This window comes from Lygodium microphyllum, chromosome 3 (genome assembly GCF_053477565.2).
Source record: "Lygodium microphyllum isolate KBCC chromosome 3, Lygodium_microphyllum_v1.1.10, whole genome shotgun sequence".
NCBI classification, from domain to species: domain Eukaryota; kingdom Viridiplantae; phylum Streptophyta; class Polypodiopsida; order Schizaeales; family Lygodiaceae; genus Lygodium; species Lygodium microphyllum.
In genome coordinates, this window is record NC_141137.1 from 95,358,680 (window position 1) to 95,375,535 (window position 16,856).

Genomic DNA, 16,856 nt, shown 5'->3' on the forward strand with positions numbered 1-16,856 from the left:
TTTTGTATTGATCTATAGTAGGCTTCATCTCTCTCTTCAATTAAGGATTCTTGCTTAGCTTACTTCTCCAACATCACGCGATAACTTGGCAACCTTTTGACCAGCATTGGAGCCTCAACCTCCTTTTTTCTTGGGATTCCTCTCATGTAAACCCTAGTACATAGCAATGCATCCATTAAATCTTCTTCTTTAGCTTCCTTTATTTTCAAAGAGGCTTCATCTACTATAGACAAAGGGATTCACCTCCATCAAGTAACTTCAAAGGAAATATCAAGATTGAAGACATTGAAGGCATTGAAGACCCTTTCCATCAACATTTCAAGGGAAGCAAGATTCGAGGAAAATATTCAATTCAGCCCACTTATTCATATTCAACCTTTGAAGATCATTATGGAGCATTGAAAATCATGACGGCTACCTATAAAGTCCCATCGCCAATTAATCATTGTATGAGAAGCACTGAGCATTCTAATCTTCATCAAGTTCCATTGAATCTCTCTTTGAAATCCTATTGCTGAGTCTTTAATCCACTTACTAAGAGAGATTAGATTGATCATGTAATCTCTGTGTTCAATCATTTCACTACTAAAATGATTCGATTGCCTGCAATCACTAAAATTAATAGAGGCATCTCTACTATTATTCATTTGTACTAATAAACTCAATCATGCTTGCTAATGAATTTTCCCTAATCCCTGATCTTTGAGTGTTTTTTATTTTGATCAATCCACTAGAGAGGGTAAGTAAGTACAATAAATAAGTGAGTTTATTTATATTTCAAAGCTACACTTTTTATTCCTTATGTTTTAAGCTTCCATTACAATTTTCCATTTCATTCAATCACAAAACTCATTTCCATTTATCCAGTTGAATTCTTATTTGATTTAGAATTCTTATAATTTCCCTTAAAGAATAATATCAACTAAGAAAAGAGGTCAATGCTAGGGGAAAGAGTGATATTAAAGAGAGATGACCCTCCCTCACTCTTGAAGATCCCAAAGGGGTACAACCATTGACCTAAGGAGAAACTTTGCTTACCACTTAGTAATTTGAAGCCCATTGTAAATACCTTTGCCCACTATTTTATCCATCACCATAGATACCATGAGTGGAGTCGACATTTTGAAGGTATTCTTGAAGGGAAAGTATCAAAATAGGCCAAACAAGGATAGAGATAGGTTCTAGATAGTTTCAATCAACCTTAGTAATTTTTGTTAACTCTTTCTATACTAATATAAATACCAAGGTTGTATTTGTTCTTCAAAGAAAGGAATCTAAGCTCAATTTTGAATAAAAGTTTTATCAATCTGAGGTATGGAGCTCTGGTTATTAGAATTTTAGTGATAAGGGGTCTGTTGGGATGCACCCGCATTAGGAAAAAAACCCAAGGAATTCAATATATGTATACCTTATATATCACGTGCATTCAAGGTCTATTTATAAATATCCTTATTTGCAAATTATCCCTTAATAAAACATAACCCTTTTCTATTCAATTTGTAAGTAGCCCCTTTATATGGGACCCTTCTATATGTAGAAAATGTGTACAAATGGTATTTTAAAAATCTCTTATGTTGAATCCATGTGATACATACATATATTTATGACCGACCTCCTCCAGGGAATAAATGAACTCTCTTTTGGGCCTTTAACCCATTTCCCCCTATCCTCCTTAAAACAAGGAAAAGTGGAGAGAAGAATATTAAAATAATACCCTTATCTCTCTACTTTTTAATCTTATTTTATTTGTTTTTGAACTGAACTTAACCTAACTTGAATTAAAATGGAAAGAAATTCAAGAAACAACTATTGAATCAACTAGCCATAGCCATGCCATAGCTAAACATATATTAAAACTATAGCACAATGAAGCCATAGCTAGAATGAATAATAGGTACAATGAGAATCATGTGAGCTTACTATAAGAAATCCACCTCTTGTAATGGTGGGCATTGAGCATACACCCTCAATGTTGGTAGAAAGGTAGAAATCCTCATGCTCCAAGAAATGGAAAATTTTAGCAAATGAGTAAAAGATATGTTACATTGGCCCTATCCTACCTTTTATACTCCAGCCTAAAGTAAGCTAATTCTCTAAAACTAAAGGTAAGAGTTTTGTTTTATTATACCCCAAAAGTTTTTTCTTCAGAATTTGAAGATTGAAATGGTAAATGGATGGGAAATGAGAATGGAGAGGCCAATGCCAAAGAAGCCTTGTAGAAATAACATCAAAATCCAAAAATTGAAAAGTAGCATGTTGTCTTAAACTAGGTAGTTGTAGACAATGGCCCACAACTTTTAATAGAAATGTTAGATTAGCATACATGAGGTGTAGAAATGAAGTATACTTCATAAAGGAATCCATCCATATCATCAAAAGTCAAATTTGACGACAATAGGACAATTATTTTCAATACAAAAATTTAATACAACAAGTTGTCCACTACTTAGTGTACTAACTGTCTTCTTTAAGAAATGGAAATTGTTCTAAATATAAAGCATGCTGCCAAGAAGACTCTTCCATGGGAGAACCCTTCCATGTAATAAGATATTCCATGATAATATAGTTCCTTAAAACCTTCTCGCACTTGCCAACAATCCACTCAAGTTTATAAATGGTCAATCCATCCTCATCAAGGGGAAGTAGTTCTTAAAGAACTTGAATTTAAGGACCAATATACTTCTTGAGTTGAGAGACATGAAAAACATTATGAATGCATGTAGTAGAAGGAAAATTAAGTTGGTAAGCAAGATCCCCAACTTTTCTTGAGATTTGATACAAACCATAATAGTGATGAGCAAGCTTATTATATCCTCCCTTAAGTGATGCATAACGAGATTTAGATACCTTCAAGAATACCCATTCTCCTTCTTCAAAATCCAAATGCCTTCTTTTAATATCCACATAAGCCTTCATAGTCTCTTGTGCCTTTTGAATGTTTTCCTTGCATTGCTTCACTAAGGCTTCCATCTTTCCTAACTCATCACAAGCAAGAGGAGTCACTTCATAATGGAACAATGTTGAAGGTACTTGGACCTTATGTCCATACAATTCTTCAAAAGGTGACATGCTTATACCCATGTGATATGTATTGTTGTAACAAAATTCCGCAAGATGAATCCAATGATCCCATGCATTCTACGGGTCATGGCAAAAGTGTCTCGAGTAGACTTCTAGCCATTTATTGACTCTTTTAGCTTGTCCATCTGTTTGTGGATGATAGGCCATACTTGGTGTTAATTTGGTGCCCATGGAAGTAAAAAGGCTTTTTCAAAAAAAATTCGTGAATTTTGTATTCCTATCAAAAACAATCTTCATAGCTAACTCATGAAGTCTACAAATTCCTTCCATCAACAACTGATTTGCCACTTGCTTGACTAAATATTGGACTTTGGTAGATATGAAGTGGACTGATTTGGTGAGAAGATCAACCACAAAAAAAAAAAAACTATTCCAACCCTACTTAGTAGTAGGTAATCTTGTAATAAAATCCATACTAATATCAGCCCATTTGCCATGTAGAATGGGTTTAGACTTTGGAATCTTTATTTTGTTAACATCATAAGCACTAATAAAATCCATACTTAGTAGTAGGTAATCATGTAATAAAATCCATACTAATATTCCAATTTCAAGTATTCCTTTTAATATCTTTGGGGATTTTTTATATGTTACTTTTGATCAAGCAACAAAATCATCAATCATTTTCACATTGTTTGAAGTGTGTTTCAGGTAAATTAGAATTTTTTGAAATCCAAAAACCCTTGGACATCTCTTCCCTCTAAGCTCTTCTGCTCCATTCCACTTCTCTTCTAAAATCCAAAAACCCTTAGAAATCCCTTGTCTAATCTCTTCTACTCCATTCCACTTCTCTTTGAGCCCTAGTATATCCTGTTCTCTATGCCTATCTAGCTACTTTTCACATAGAGAAGTATCCCATTTTCTTTGACCTCTCTTATATGTACATGACTTCATCATGGAGTTCCTACAATGGCTTAGAGAAATTTGATTTGGAGAGCCAACCACACGCTATAAAATTGCCTCTCAAAGCCTTCTTGTAAACTATCAAATCAAATGGGGAAACTACACTATTGCATTGTGTCTTGCACTTTATTCAACATCCTCACTCCTATCTACAAGTGCACTAGAAGCTAGGGTAGTTTTTCAATCAGTTCTTCTTTTAGGGTACCCTTTGTTACACCCATTATTCATAGAATCAAACCTATGCATGCAAAGATAGATACTTAGCTCGAGCCACTTGAAGCAATAAAGAAAGAGGTGTGCTAGGAGATAACAATGGCTAACCAGAGGATCTACTTTTAAAGCTAGGTGTAGTTGTCGACAAGTTCTTATAGGGGGTACAGTCTACACGATACCATCCATATTGGTGGTATAGTGTCATGCTTATCCCAATAGGTATGGTGTTAGGGAATGCAAAAAGGAGAAATTATTCATTAACAAAACCATGATCTAGAAATAGAAATGCCAACAAGGCTAGCTAGTTTCTATGTAAGAATGAAGCAAAAAATCAAGCTTGAAATCCTCTCTCTCTCTCTCTCTCTCTCTCTCTCTCTCTCTCTCTCTCTCTCTCTCTCTCTCTCTCTCTCTCTCTCTCTCTCTCTCTCTCTCTCTCTCTCTCTCTCTCTCTCTCTCTCTCATATTGCATACCAAGATCACATTAAAGAGTCAACTTACTTTACTCATTCAATGTGCCCCCTAATTAATACCATTCTATTTGGGATTAGCTTTCAATAATGTTGTTGTAATTATATGCTTATGCAAAGCATCAAGCTATATAGATGCTTCAAACATAAGCAAATCAATTGTATTTGTCCCTCAAAACCATATTATCATTGGTTTCTCCGGTCTCTAATATCTACCTACAAGAATTTCTAGTATTTTAAGAAAGTCTTGTTACTTTTTTAAAAACGTAATTACTAAGTGTATAAAATATTAACATTGAATGATTCTATCACTTGTTTAACTTATTGTTGAAATAATAGCTTTGCTCAAGTTAACTCCATGACAGATAAGTGCATTCAACAAAGTATACTTTCGGGTGGTACTTTGAGTAGAGATCCCCTCTAAACCTAATTAGACAAAGATGTCAATAAATGAGACAACAAACAACCTACATCATAGCTACATAAGCATGCATGCACATGTGTGCGAAATTCATACAGGAAACATGGCAATGCACACAATAACCAAAAAACAATGGAAAGTCAAATTAGTGTCAAAACCTTTGGGCCGACAGTTATGATAAATTTTCTCTAGGATATTTCAACATGAGACTTCTTAACACATCACCATAATGCAAGGAATGTCATCTTTTCTTCTCCTTCCCAAAGCAGCATCAATTAGTTTCTTGGTTTTTGCATTCTGGTCTTTGATGTTCCTTACAAGGTCCATAGGTTCCTGATCATTCATCACCTATAGAAGATGTAAAATCAATCTCCACACATAGAATGTTGTACGATATCTTTCAAATAGATAATCTAGTTGATGTCACTAAAATATGACCACATCCTTGCAAGATTAATGATACAACAATTAATCATCTTCCCATCATTGTCATCAGTCACCTAGAGGTCAATCCTCACAATTTGAAAATGTTTTACCATGCCATTAAAACACAAACTCGCAAAAGATGCCTTCCTTGACTAATAACCACATTCAAAAATCAAGAAAAGTTATTCCAATTAGTACAAAATGTTGGCAATGTCAAATCAAACATAACTGCACAACTTTAGCAAATGAAATGATTAAGCACAATGTTCAAACTACAACAACCTTCCACAGACCATCACAGGCTACCATTAGGAACTCATCAATGTCACTAATAAGTTCTTTCCTTACATCATAGTCCAAGCATAGATGTTACTTTAAGGCTTTGTAACCAAAAGCTTGAACAACCGCAAGCTACTCATCTACTCTTGGAACATCCCTTGCACAATTTTAAAGTTCCAAGTTAATGAGAAATTTAAGCTACTTATAATCTACCAACACCACTCATTAGGAAGATATAGTCGAAAGGAGGTACCACACAACAAAATCCATACTAGGTAATATAATCACAAATCCACCTTTAGTTTCAATGGCTTCTCTCTCATTGCTTTGCTTATTATCAATAGAGAGCTGGAGTGTTATTCCTTTGCTGACATAGGACAACTTTAGAATCAACCACATTTGCCACCAACAAATGATATCTATTAATCACACCAAACCCCAAATTTGTATCCTTGTCCAATATTGTGAAATATGTTCTCTTGTAGGGCCATTCTTGATAACAGACTCACTGGGTCATCCCAAAATCCAAACTACAAATATTAAAAACCAAGCATGCTCTATCAAATTTGCAAGCATGCCAACATCTATAGGAGAAAATATTATGTTAGATAGATAGCCTGTTACTGAATTGATTGCTTATTACGCATTCTCTATTTAGTAAATTTATGTCAATAAATTAATGGCTCACTTTTCTTTAAGTGTTGATGATGATCTAACATGGCCATGAGACCATTTAGAGACCAGTATTCCTAGTGCATCACTTAATGGGGTGATCAGAGCACTATGATGGGGACATCTGGAACAAGCAGTATAAGTTATGAAGGAGGAAGGAAGTGTCTGCCAAGCGTAAGAGTGTACACAAGAACCAATGAGTTACACATAAATGAAGATGGATTGAGTTCTAAGAAGAGCAAGTGCATTAGCATTGTGTATATGTATTTATGTGTGCATTCGGGGACGCCTGGGAACGTTTACTTGTGTGTAATGAGCATTACATTCATTTGGGGTGATCCTCTCCCTTAGAAGTCAAGGTTTAAGGTCTTTTCTCTCTTAATGAATTAAGGAGAGAAGTAATTCTTTCACTAAGAAAGACGAGAGAGGTAATTCTCTCACTAAGAAAGACGAGAGACGTGATCCTTTGGAAGTGGAGAGAAGTGATTTTCCATTTCTAAGGTCTAAGATGACACAAGCTTTTGTGTGAAAGTTAATCTTAAGGTTGAGGCCCAAGGTAATCTAATGAACTCTCCTTATCTATAGCTCAAGGTGGTTGTATGGACCATAAGAAGCTACTTATGAAGGACCAGATCCTCCAAAAGATGGTGATACTGGAGGAAACACCATTGCACCAATTGATGGTGAAGGTGCAAAGCATCAAATTGCTGAGAAGCTTCCTAGAATGAAGAAGGACTCTCGGGTCAATAAGAGTAAAAAGACCTCGCCTTGAGTGAGGTGGATAAGGAGGAAGTCATCTCCCTCAACAACCAGGTACTACCCTGATTACTTAAGTTCCTCCTCCTCCTCATCATCTTCTAGTTCCTACTCTCTTGGTTCTAAGTCTCGTGAAATCCGCAAACTAACAAAGAGGGACCATAAGAGGAGCAAGCTTAAGAAGACTAAGACTTTCAAGTTTGGGGATAAGGACAGCGGTAAGAGAGATCATTAGCCTTTGTTAGGCAATTTGAAGTTGCTTTTTCTTATGGTAATTTCTCAAAATAGTCCAAGCTCAGGCATGTAGGCATGCACTTGAAAGGCACTGCTAGCAATTGGTGGTTGACTCTCATTTTGGAGGGAAGGAAACCTATGACTTGGGAAAAGTTCAAGAAGAAGTTTTATGCTTAATTCTTGCCTCTTGATTTTGAGAATGATGTCAAGAAGGACTGGGATTGGCTAGGCCAGAAAGAGCATGAGAAGGCCACTAGTTATGTGGACAAGTTTTGGTCTACTCTTCTCAAGGTTACTCCTTTCATGGAGATCTGCAATGAAGAGAAGAAAATGAAGTTTGAAGTTGGCCTACTCTCTCATTTACACATAACCATGAAGGTGTATCCACATGAAACCTTACCTCGCATGATGGAGTCTGCCATCATAGCTGAAAGTTTGAATACACTTGGTACATCTTGAAAGTTGGAGATGAGTTCTTATAGACCTAGACAAGAGTATCTCTATGATCAACCAAGAGACAGGATTAATCGAAGAAGACCTAACTCCACCCATGACCAATATTCAAAGCCAGAGGGTAACAAGAGGAAGTGCAAGTATCTCTCACTCTCTGAGTTACAAAAGTACAAAGAGGAAGGAAGGTGCTTTCTTTGTGGTGAATTAGGGCATATGAAGCCTGATTGTCCTCACAAAAGGAAGGAAGAAAATGTGATTATCCTCCTCCACCATCATGAAATTCTATTCCAGATGTGCAAGCTAACACTCATACAAATGAGAAGAAGAGACAACTCTTAAAGGATTGGGGGACACTCAACAATCAATGAGTTTTGATGCTCTTTGATCCAGGGTCCATAGATAATTTTGTTTCAATAGATACTGTTGAAAGGCTACAAATTCCACCGGATCGATTGGGAACACCAATTGCATCAAGTTCGGTATTTGAAGGACTTACAACCAATTCTACTTCTTTCCAGGGGAAGTTGAATCTTAGAATCGGGGATTACCTTGACTAAGAATCTTTTCTACTTGCACCCATTTGTAACTGTGATGTTATCTTAGGTATGACTTGGCACTACAAGATTAGACCTCTTCCCAATTTTATTAAGAAGATCCTTGCATTTCAATTCAAGGGTCAGAACATAGTATGCATTGCTGATGCTGGAGATTGGCCTATGCCAATGGTTAGTCATGTTAGCATTTCTAAAGAAATAAAGAAAGTTATTTCTACATGCATGATTTTTGTGAGAGAGTCAAAAGAAGCTAATGATTCAAGGGCACTTGATGCCTCTAATGAACACACAATACCAATTAATGCTTCTAAGTCGTCTCAGACTTTAAAAGAACCCCTCTCTTTAATTGATCAAGCTAGACAAGACTTTGTTAAACAATATGAAGATTGTTTTGGTGATTCACTCCCAGGAGAGTTACCTCCTAGGCACCTGGAAGATCACACAATTGATCTTATCCCAGATAGTTCACCACCTAACCAACCGCCTTATTGAGTAAGTGCAAGTTAGCAAGAGGAGATCCTAAAACAAGTAAATGAACTGTTGGAAAAAGGGTTAGTTGAACCTAGCTCTTCTCCATACTGCTCTTCAGTCTTACTTGTTCAAAAGAAATATGGTTCTTTCCGTATGTGCATAGACTACAGACATTTGAACAAGATCACAATCAAGAATCATTTTCCTATCCCAAGGATAGATTATATCTTGGATAAGTTGCAAGGGGCTAGTATCTTTAGTCACATTGATCTCAAGAGCGGCTTTCACTAGATATGGATAGCACCTAAAGATGTTCATAAGACAGCTTTTCGTATAAAGTTTGGACTATACGAGTTCTTAGTCATGCCATTTGGTTTGACTAATGCACCCACGACATTTAATCGAATGATGGAGTGAATTTTCAGACCTCGTTCAAAGTTCACAAGTGTCTTCTTGATGACATTCTAATATTTTCATGGTCTGAAGAAAAGCATAGAAAACATCTATCTATTGTTTTTCAAGAGCTTCGCAAGCATAGACTACATGTCAATGCTAAGAAGAGTGAATTTTTCCTTTCGGAAATTCATTAATTGGGCCATATTGTTTCTCACAATCTGGTGAGAATGGATCCTGAGAAGCTTTGAGCCATTGTTGAATGGCCTACACCTACTTCTGTACATGAAGTTAGAAGTTTCTTAGGCCTATGTTCATATTACAAGAGGTTCATATGAGGTTTTGTGTATGTTGCATCTCCTCTACATGACCTTACTAAGAAGTGATTGACTTTTTGCTAGGGATCAAGGCAACTACAAGCCTTTGAAAGATTTAAGTTTCTTGTGACTCAAGAACCAGTTCTCATAGTTCCGAATCTTCAAAAACCTTTTGAAGTTCACTGCGATGCTTCTGGGAATTGCATTGGAGGTGTGCTTAACCAAGAGCATCATCATGCAGCATTTGAGAGCTGACACCTCAAGGATCATGAACTACATGCTCTAGTATATGAGAAAGAGCTTATGGCAGTGGTACATGCTCTTCAAGTATGGAAACACTATTTACTTGGTGCATATTTTGTTATTAAAACAAATCACCAAAGTCTAAGATACTCCCTCACTCAGAAGAAGCTCTCAGAGAAACAAATGTGTTGGGAAAATCTCATATCTATGTTTCACTTTCAAATTCTTCACATATCTAGAACTAAGAATGTGGCAGCAGATGCTCTATTAGGGCAACCTTGAGCGAATGCAATCACAATTGTTTACTATAACAAGTTCATGGATTTACCCCAAAATGTATGCAACTGATTCTAACTTCTCAACCATATGGGATCAGCTTAACTCAAGTCAGTCAATTACACCTTACTTGATTCGAGATGGTTATTTGTATCATCATCAAGCAATTTGTGTAGCATTACCATTGCAACACAAGGTAATGGATGAAGCACATGCATCTCCATATGTTGGACATAGGGATATTCTCCCCTCTACTCAAGCATTGGAAATATATTTCTTTTGGCCCACTCTTAAAGCTAACATTGAAAGATATGTCCCCGAGTGCAAGATATGTCAAAAAGTAAAGTATGACATGCATAAACCATGTGGTTTACTGAAGCCATTACCTATTCCCAATGAGCCTTGGGAAAGTATAGCCATGGACTTTATCATGGAGCTTCCTCACACACAAGTTTGCAATGATGCAATTTGGACTATCATTGTTAGATTCAGTAAGCAAGCACACTTTATACCTGTGCGAAAGACAATCAAATCCGATCATATGGCTAAGCTATTCATTGCTCATATTTTTAAGCATCATGGCATGCCTAAGTCCATTATAAGTGATCGAGATCCCTGCAGGACTAGCCTCTTTTGGCAAGATTTCTTTGAGAACCTCAGAACTCGGTTAAAGTTTTCATCCTCTTATCATCCTCAAACGGATGAATAGAGTGAAAGTGCTAATTCTACTATTCTGGACCTTTTAAAATCCTATGTCTTTGATAATCAAAGAGAATGGGAAAAATATTTGCCTTTAGTAGAGTTTGCATACAATAACATGGTGCACTCTAGTACTGGTAAGGCGCCCTTTGAGATCATCTATGGTAAGCCTCATTTACCACCCATTCTTCTTACAAAGGATAAGATCTCTGCAAATAGATGAGTTTGTTAGAGACATTGATACATCTTTCACTCAAGTAAAAGCTACTATACAAAGAACACAAGAGAAGCATAAATGCGAAGCTGATAAGCATCAGATCTCAAGTTGGGACAATATGTTCTTCTTAAGTTTGAGAACGCTCGCTTGAAGAAGTAGGAAGCTCAAAAGGGTAAAGTGGTTAAGCTTTCTAATCACTATTATGGCCCTTTCAAGATCACAGATAAGATAAATAATGTGACTTCTTGTTTGGATCTACCAAGTCATTGGAACATTCATAATGCTTTCCATATAAGTTTGCTGCGTCCCTATATTGGAGAACCTCCAATGAAACCAATCAAGGAAAATTTACCTTACATAGAAGAAACAAAAGAGTTCCTTGTGCTTAAAAGAATTTTACACCATCAGGACAATACTCTAAGGTCAGGTAAGGTATTACAGAAGTATCTCATTAAGTTTAAGAATTATCCCCCATTGGACACTCAGTTTATGATTGAGAGAGAACTACAAAACTTTCCAGATCTTCTTAAGGACTATGTATCCCCTCTACAGTTGAGGCCAACTGTTTAGAAGCCAGAGGGATGTTACTAAATTGATTGCTTATTATGCATTCTCTATTTAGTAAATTTATGTCAATAAATTAATGGCTCACTTTTCTTTAAGTGTTGATGATGATCTAGCATGGCCATGAGACCATTTAGAGACCAGTATTTCTAGTGCATCACTTAATGGGGTGATCAAAGCACTATGACGGGGATATCTGGTACAGGCAGTACAAGTTAGGAAGGGGGAAGGAAGTGTTTGCCAAGTGTAAGAGTGTACACAAGAACCAATGAGTTACACATAAATGAAGATGGATTGAGTTCTAAGAAGAGCAAGTGCATTAGCATTGTGTATATGTATTTATGTGTGCATCCAAGGATGCCTAGGAATGTTTACTTGTATGTAATGAGCATTGCATTCATTTGGGGTGATCGTCTCCCTTACAAGTCAAGGTTTAAGGTCTTTTCTCTCTTAATGAATTAAGGAGAGAAGTAATTCTTTCACTAAGAAAGACGAGAGAGGAAATTCTCTCACTAAGAAAGATGAGAGACATGATCCTTTGGAAGTGGAGATAAGTGATTTTCCATAAGGTCTAAGATGACACAACCTTTTGTGTGAAAGTTAAACTTAAGGTTGAGGCCCAAGGAAATCTAATGAACTCTCCTTATCTATGGCTCAAGGTCGTTGCATGGACCATACGTTAAGAATAGATTTTAAAAAGCTAATTTTCTTAAAATAGCCATGGTGAATTCATTTTTAAAATATCTCGCGATAGAAATCTGATCTCTAAAAACGACCTTCTAGGGGTATAAAAAATGACAAGATCTACAACTTTTGTGTTGGACGTTTTTCCATCTGAGTAACACACAAAGATATATTCCAAAATTGGTGCTGTAGAGTAGGTCCTAGAATAGCCACATCTTGCATGAAGATCAACCTTTCCAATCTTGGCACTCAAGTCTCTCTCCAAGAAAAGAAGCTCTTAGAGCCTATAAAAGGGAGGCTCTCCTTAGGTGTGGAGGAGGTGAAGGAAGCATCACTTTGCATGCATGCAAGAGGAGGAGAGAAGGTGGTTCGAGTCTCACAAAGTGCTACAGAAGCTCTATTGAAATCAAGCACCAAGAAGAGAGCCCTACACATATTGTGTAGGAGAGAAGAAGAGATATCAACAAGATCAAAGGAGCCAACTTCCGAGTGGTGCAAGTGTTAGCTAGTTGTATACCGTATAAGGAACTGTGATCTTGTTCCCAAGATCTACAAGTTAAGAACTAGTTTATGTGTAATGGAGGAGCTTGCTCCTTGTCAATAATATAACTCCACCGGGGGGGGGGGGGGGGGACTGGCCCATCTTCTAGTCCCTAGTGTGTTGCCAATCTCTCTCTCTCTCTCTCTCTCTCTCTCTCTCTCTCTCTCTCTCTCTCTCTCTCTCTCTCTCTCTCTCTCTTTCTCTCCACATCTTTTTTTTCTCTCATATGTTCTCTCTCTGCACCAACATAATATTCACCATATATCTTTTAAGTATATAAGAAGGTCGAGCATGTATCTCAGATCTTATAACATAGCCCAAAGACAATAAATATCAAACCAAAACCAAATCCCAATGCATAATAATCTCCCACACTTGTTGAGGCCAATCACAAGAAAAATAATCAAGCTTCCATTCCAAAAAGAGCCTCCACTGAACCACTAAAGCATGTACGAGGACACATCCTTTAATTTAAAAACTTTGGAAATCTCCATCCTTGACAAAAGACACCATGAGACCGTCTATGAGGACACATCATTTAACAAAAAAACTCAAAAAATCCCCATACTCGACAAATGAATATGTTGATGATGACATAGGATACACCAACAAGGAGCTTGGAAATTTTGAGCAACAAAAAGTAGATCAAGGTTGAGATGTATGCAACTACATAGAGAAACAAAGGGAACACCATCAATAGCAACAACATAACCTCATATCACTCATGTCATCAAGAGACCTTAGCTTTCTTCCTCACCTAAATCAAAACTTGGAGAATGCTTACATTTGTTGTGCAATGTGTAGGCAACTTGATATAATGTTAATAATCAAGCATGTGATCTAGTTGAATGTCAACCTATCAAAAGTTTTGAAAGTGAGTAAGATTTGATAACCAGAAGACATATAGAGATAGAGAGCCAAAGAAAAGGAATATGATATTACAATGCAACAAAGTGTGTGCCTCAATGTAGGAGCTTTTGAGACCTAGGGATACCTCTCATGCCTTTGTCTCTACTCTGTACTAATAGAATATATATGACATGATTATAGAGCTCCACCAACCCTACAACTTCTTTCTACAATTTTAGGAGCTTTAGAGACTTAGGGGTACCTCTCATACCCTTGTTTCTACTCTGTACTAGTAGAATATCTATGACATGATTATAGAGCTCCACCAACCCTGCAACTTCCTTCTACAATTGATTCTCTTTTACGTGTATCATACACATCACCTACAACATCTTGTCACCATTTGTTCCTCACTTTGTAATGGCATTGGCACTTAAATGAGTCACCTCCCCTCATTAACCTTCATTCACTTGCTTTGTGTCTAAGATGATTATCAATGTGTATGCTGCTAAATTTAGGTACATTCTTATATAGGCCGTACACTATGTGATCCAAAAATGTTAATCTTGAAAGTGCTCTACAATTGATTATGAAGTATAGCCTTGATCATCTTTGTAGGATTTGTCTAGTTTGATCATTCTAATAGCAAATGGCATCAATTGGGAGCTATGTGGATCCAAGCTAAGCCCTAATGATGTCAATACCCATTCATCTTGACCAAGCTTAAATTGGAGCACTACCCTTACAAACAACAACATGTGACAATATAAATACCCAAAGCAATAGCGTCATGATGCAATGCCTACTAGGGAACATGTGGTCTGCTTCTTCTTTTATCAATATGTGAGATGATGGGGTCAGCCATGATTCAAAAAAAGGTCCTGGAATAGTAAGGCGTCTCTCTACTTCCATGTGTGTGAGAGACTCAATAACAAAAGAAGTTCTTAGGTGACTACTATATATGCATGTATGCATGCATGCATGTATGTATGTATGCATGTACCTTACAAATATATGGAAACATATCCCTTCATGCTACTTGAAGCTCATTAACCCTTTCATGCTCTACAAATATGTAACCTTGTGGAAGGCAAATGTGAGATGAATTTGTGAGAGGGTAGGAATCAACAATGGCTTTCTAGTCCTACTCAAGTAGGCCTACAAGTGTAAAAGTACAATGTATCAATAAAGATTCAGTCATGATTGCCTATGCAAGAATTGAGCAGCAAGGACTATTAAAATAGAAACAACATATCATACCATGTAGCATCATATAAGAACCTCTTCAACTGCCTTCCACCAGAAGTTCCTAATAGGAGATACCATGGCTACCCCTGCAAGCCTATTTCAAATATACTATGCAGAACCCCAAAAACTCGCCTAGTAGAAAAATTGATTTGCAATCATATTTTGCAAAGGCAATTGCACTTGCCTACAAGTATCCAAGCTTCCAGTTTGATTGTTGCCCTACTAGACAAAGAGAAGTGTGAAATCATGCAAAGAAATTGATTGCATGTCCATATCTATAAAAAGATGTATAGCCTTGTCATGATATGATATGATATCAAAATAGGTGGAGATCATAGCTATCCATAGCACATACAATGTAGAGAGAGAGAGAGAGAGAGAGAGAGAGAGAGAGAGAGAGAGAGAGAGAGAGAGAGAGAGAGAGTGTGTGTGTGTGTGTGTGTAGATAAAAGCATTGATTTTTTTTCTCGTAGTGGTTGATCCTTAGTTTCAAAGACGACCTCATATACAATGTATGCTTTTTATTTTGGTTTCAATTACTTAAAATATTTCTACATTTTTTAACATGTCATTATATTTTTTCACTTTGTGAAGGTAAAAATGATGTAAATTTTATTAATCAAAATTATGAATTATCATGTAATATTTGAGAAATTTAAGTGTTTCATTGTTTGATTTTGAAAAAGTATTGGATTTATAATATTATTGAACAATGTTTTTAGTATGTTTGTATAAAGAATTGTATAAAAACCATACTTTTTGTGTGCAAATTGGGTTTCAATATTTAATCATTAGAAAAATGTTTATTTGGTTTTCTTTTGGTGTTATATAATATTAATGAGTTTGATGTGTATCTTTTGATATTGGGTGAGAGTTGATTTATCATTTGGTCACATTAATTATTGCTACCATATATCACTTTCTATGTAGAAAAGTTAAATAATTAAAATATCTTACAAATCAAAGAATTAATCATTTTAAAATTTAAATAAAGGTTTAAATACAAATTGATTGATATTTGCTAGCATTGCCCATTAAGGCATATGTTATTACAATTATGCTGTGACAAGGTGGTGCTTGTCCCAAAAAATTTACCGACACTTGACTATAGTTACATGGCTCACTTTTAAGACTTGCCCACACTCAACTTTACTTTAATGGCTTAATCACATTAGTTGATAGCTTATATCGTCATTGCTTTTAACAAAAAGTAGTTTTCTCTTGAACTAGAAGCACAAGGATGGAAGACAAGCACTAGTGGTTGCATCCCTACATCGATTCTGTGTAGTAGTCAACTAGATGCTCAAATTTCTTGGGAAGCACAGGAGCAACTACAAAATCAATATCATGCTTCCACATGAGGACCTAGAGCATGAAATCCACAACTTATGTGACATTGATCAAATTGGCATTGCTATGGATACTCTTCTCCGCATGCATGGGCTATGTTTCATGTCTTCCCCAAATATCTACATGTTTCTTCTCGAAGTCTATAACAAGAGAAAGGGCCGCCTTCGCGTTACAAAAGGTCCCCAATCATAGCTTGCTTGCCATGGCTCTAGATATGGTTGGAAAATGGGGGGGGGAAGTCTCTTATAGTCTCTCCAAAATAGGAAGCGTCTGTGTATTGAAGCTCCTCTTCACGAGCAGCTGTAATGTTTACATTCCTTCCTAATATATTTTAACCCTTCGTTCCAAAAAAAAAAAAAGGCAACATCCCAAAATATATCTCCCTAGAATTTCAACAAAAAAGTCTCTTATAGTCTCTCCAAAATAGGAAGCGTCCGTGTATTGAAGCTCCTCTTCACTAGCAGCTGTAAAATTTACATTCCTTCCTAATATATTTTAACGCTTCATTCAAAAAAAAAGAAGGCGGCAGCATCCCAAAATATAAC